Genomic DNA, 5,000 nt, shown 5'->3' with positions numbered 1-5,000 from the left:
AACAAACAGCAACAAGAAGAGGTGCAAACAGCAGTAGGAGAGATGCCGATACACCCGAAGGAGACAGCGTAAGATGGAGACGCACGCACCTGATCAACTGTTGAGTTGCTGCTGCTCTTATAGCAGCCCCTGCTGCCTCCTCTATGAAAAGAGAAGCAGCAGCAGCAGCAGCAGCAGCAGTAGTAGTAGTAGAAGCAGCAGCAGCAGCAGAAGGGAGCCAACCCCCAGAGCAAACAGAAAGGCAAAGCAGCAAACCCTAAACCCTAAACCCTAAACCCTAAACCCTTGCTTGACTCCCAACAGTAAGCAAGTTGCAACGAAGGACGCAGCAAGAAGATATTGTAGGATATAAACTCTCAGTTAAATATATATCTATCCATACACCTAAACGTAAACCACAAACAAAATATTAAATATAATATGCAAACCCCTGTCCCTGCCGACGGCTACCCCTGCTGCTGCTGCTGCTGCTGCTGCTGCTGCTGCTGCTGTTGAGTTGTGGCTGCTGCTGCTGCGGGCCCCGCCTGCGTATGAAGAAGACTTCTTCCGCCTTTCTTTTCTGCTGATTTGTGTAGGTTAAACTTTATTTTTGTTTATTTTAATTTAATTAATACAATAAATTCGCCCCTAAACAGTCATCCATCACATATACTACAGCCGCTGCAGCTGCAATGTTGCTGCTGGCGCTCCTGCTGGTGTTGCAGCAACAAGAGCGACTACAGCAGCAGCAGCAGCAGCAGCTGCTGCTGCTGCCGCTACTGCTACTGCTGTTGTTGCTGTTGCTGCGAAACGATGAAAAGGGCCTCTTAATGTGAGCCTCTCTGTCTGTTTGTCTGCTGCTGCTGCTGCTGCTGCTGCTGCTGCTGCTGCTGCACCCACCTCTTATACAATTCTTTTTAACTGGCTGCCCCCATTCCTTCTTGCTGCGTAGACACTGCAACCCACAGCCAAACACCGCCCTACGTCCTTTAGAATAACATTATAATATATTTATTATAATATTTATTTATTATTTAACCTTAGTATGAAGCCCTCAGCATGCATACAGAGAAAAGCAGCAGTGCTGTACAGCTTAAGAGGAGGTGAGCTGTGTGCTGACTATAGAGATGTTAATTAGTTTCGTTTACTCAAAATTAAATTATAAATAGTGTTTTTAACTCTAAAGCAATAAGAGTTATTCTACTTTAAAAGATATATAAATATATATATGTATATATATTTATATATATTTATATATATACAGCCTAGCAGCATTTGTTATGATGAGCACTGCAACTCAGCTCAGGCTGTCTCTCCTTATGCAGCCCCAGAAGGCCCTTGGGCCCATTTACGCAGCACATATAGGGAGGTAGAGGAGGCTCTGCTGTTGCTGCTGCTGTTGCTGCTGCTGCTGCTGCTGCTGCTGCTTTTAATGAATAATACTGATTAGAAGCCGTTTGACTTGAGTGCAACACGCAGAGGTAAACAGACAAAAAGAAGGCTGTGGAATGCCGTAGCATTCATCTTGCATATTAACAAATAGCAGCAGAAGGAGGGTTTTAGGGTTTAGGGTTTAGGGTTTAGGGTTTAGAGCTGAGGTATTGAGGGTTTCGTCTTTGTGTGGGGTCATCAAACCGCCTCAGCTGCAGCACTTCCACAAGGAGACAATGAGAAGAACGAGGAAGAGAAGCAGAGGGCCTCGATAGCTGCAGCAGCATCTGCAGCTGCAGCAACAATGTAAGTGCATTCATATATAAGCTGTCATAGAAGAGTTTAGCAGCTGTCTACAGTAGCAGTATATGCATCAGCATGGGGCTTGCAGACGCATGCATCTAAGCATGCATCTAGCTTTTCTTTTGAGCAATAAAGATATGAAGTGTTTTATCTTAGAGGTGAAGCTGCTGCACATGCAGATGCAGCAGCTGCAGGGGCTCTTAGCTGACGCGTCTCTGTAGCTGTATATATAATAATAATAATAATATAATGACAAGGAAATAATTTGTATAGATGCATGCATTATTATAACTATCTTCAATTATAATTAATTTATAATTAAGCTGCGCTTTTCATAGCTACGGTCGCAGCAACTTAACTAAGCAGAGAAATTATATTATTTTGTTTAGTTGCACTTAGAAGATATTCAGTTGTTATTTTAAACATACTTTAAATGCCTCGTCCTTTGGATATATATTAAACAATATATTTTCTTTTTATATAACAGCCCCGTGTCTTCATGCATGCGTTAAACGCTAAGCAGTGAAGCCCCTCCCCCCGGTGCTGTCTTGTTGCATTAGTTTGCTGCTCTTCTGCTACAATAGATAAAAAAAGCTCTCTATAAAATATTAGGATGGCAATACTAATGGTATGATGGCATCTTCAATCAGAAAACAAAATACTAAGATAATGAGCAGACAGAAGCCTTGCTAGTTTGTGTATAACTCCTTTTCTAAGTAATGCTAGCCCTGACAAGCCTAAGCATCTGCTGCTTTAAAAGCTGTCTTGCATAATATAAAATATTATATAGCAACAATATCGAGGTGGATGAGCTCTACAGACAGAAGAAAATGTAAGCTGCACAGAAGCTGCCGTTCAAACGCATGCATGCAGAGCAATGGGGCTGTTCAATTGAAGCTGCGGGCTCTCAGATTTATTTAATTTTACTTACAACTGACACTGCAACAAACATATTATATTTCTGATGCTAGCCCTAGATAAGAGCTGAGCACATCTGCACAATATTCAAAATGCAAGCACCAGAGAGCGATGAGCTCAGAGATAAAAAAAAATAGCAGCAGCAGCAGCAGCAGCAGCAGCAGCAGCAGCAGCAAACCAACAAGACAGCAGCAACCCAACAAGCTAAGGGTAGCAAGATGTTAATTTATATATTATTTTTATATCTCTTTTGCTGCTTTGCTTCCTGCAATAAATGCTGAATAGCAGTAAGATTATATTCAACCTCTAATTAACAACCTTTGCCGCTCCTTCTTAGCTGGTGCATCTCAGCTGTCTTCATAAATTTTATAAAGAGTTAAAGCATTATTTGAATGCATTTTGATGTATGTTTGAATGGGTTATATATATATATTATATATATATATTATTTGTATATGTATGTGTATATGTATATGTATATGTATATCTATATCTATATGTATATGTATATATATATATATATATATATTATATTTATATGTATATGTATATCTATATATATATATATATATTATATTTATATGTATATGTATATCTATATCTATATATATATATTATATTTATATATGTGTATATGTATATATACAATACGTTTACAGAGCCTATCAAACTCAGGTGTTGGTAGCAGTGGCTGCTTATGAATAACTCAAATAAATAAATAAAATAAATAAATAAAATAAATAAATAAAATAAATAAAATAAATAAATAAATAAATAAATTTTAATCTGGATGTTCTTGTTGAATGCCTTGTGCATTATTTGTGCAGTATTCAATATAACTATTCAATATAATATTTAACTTTATTTTATCCTTTTATTTATTATTATTTTATAAAGTTTATTATTATTTATATTAATTAATTGAATATGATAATGCACAACCACACAAACAAAACACAAAAAGATATGCGCGTCAAACAAACAATAAAAAATTAAATTATATTCATTTCCTTTTCAATCAAATAAATAAACACATATACTTACAGTAATAATAATAATAATAATAAATAAATAAATAAATATATAAATAAATAAATAAAAAATAATAATAATAATATGTGGCGTATGAAACAGAAGACGAACATCAGCATCACTTATGAGGGGTTAATATTTTTGCAGCAGCAAATGGAGATTAAAAAAAAGAAGCTGCATGCATTTAAAAAGAAATATAAAATAAATAAACAATAAAATAAACAAAATAAATAATTTATTTTAAAATATATTCTTTTTATCTTACAAATAACAAACAAAACTGCAGTTGAGATGCCTATACACCGTAGCATAGAGGGGTGGAGTATATAGAGGCAGACCCTACCTTTATGATTGAATTAATAATATTATTTTGCATTAAAAATATATTTTTAAATTAATTAAAATAAATATTTTAAAAATATATTCTTTGTTTGAACCCTCCGGTCTCTCAACTAACCCCACCCTTCTAACACAGGGCCCCCTCTGTACAGCCGGTAGATTATTTATTGTTTTTTTCTGCATTTTCTTTGTCTTTCTCCTTAAATACCCAACACTATCATCCAAATGGGTTACTCCTTTTCTTAGCTACTCTCCTATGGGTGCTTCTTCGCTTCAATCTATACTCAGAGACAGCTCAACGAAGTTGTTGCTGGGGGCCCCCCGTACACTTTGCTGTTCTTCCCTCGTAGGGGGCCCCCCTTAGGGGCTCTGCACATCACTCTAAGGCATCTCTTATGATGACGGGCTTCTCTAAGCAGCAGCAGCAGCAGCAGATGCAGCAGCAGCAGATGCAGAAGCAGCAGCGTTGGCCTTAAGGGCAGTCCGGCGATGCAGCAACAGCAACTGCAGCAGCACCTGCAGCAGCAACTGCAGCAGCAGCAGCAGCAGCAGCAGCAGCAGCAGCAGCGGCTGCAGAGACCTTCCCCCAGCCCCACTCCTTCTTGTACAAAGTTAAGACTTGCTGCTTCTGTAAAAGCAGCAGAAGCAACGACTCCTTTTGCATGCACTTTTAGAGACAGTCATCGTCTACCTCATAGACAATCTCCAAGGGGGCCCCCTGGGGGCCCCCCAAACAGAACACCCTGGGCGTTGAAGCAGCACTGCAGCAGCCCTGCTGCTGCTGCTGCTGCTTTTGCTGCTGCTGAAAGCAAGCAGCATAGTACTTCTCCTACGCTGTCGCAACGCAAGCAGCTGCACAGACACCTCAGGGCCCCCCAGGGGCCCCTGGGGCAGCACATACCTCAAAGATTGTACGGGAAGCCTGTGTGGGTGTACACAGCAGGCAGCTCCTTGCTGCAGCAGCAGCAGCAGCAGGACAGCAGATTATCTACGCAGTA

Source organism: Eimeria acervulina, genomic scaffold (assembly GCF_000499425.1).
Source record: "Eimeria acervulina Houghton genomic scaffold, Eah_scaff1251, whole genome shotgun sequence".
Taxonomy (NCBI): Eukaryota; Apicomplexa; class Conoidasida; order Eucoccidiorida; family Eimeriidae; genus Eimeria; species Eimeria acervulina.
The sequence above is the reverse complement of the archived record's forward strand: the minus strand, read 5'-3'. Positions refer to the sequence as shown.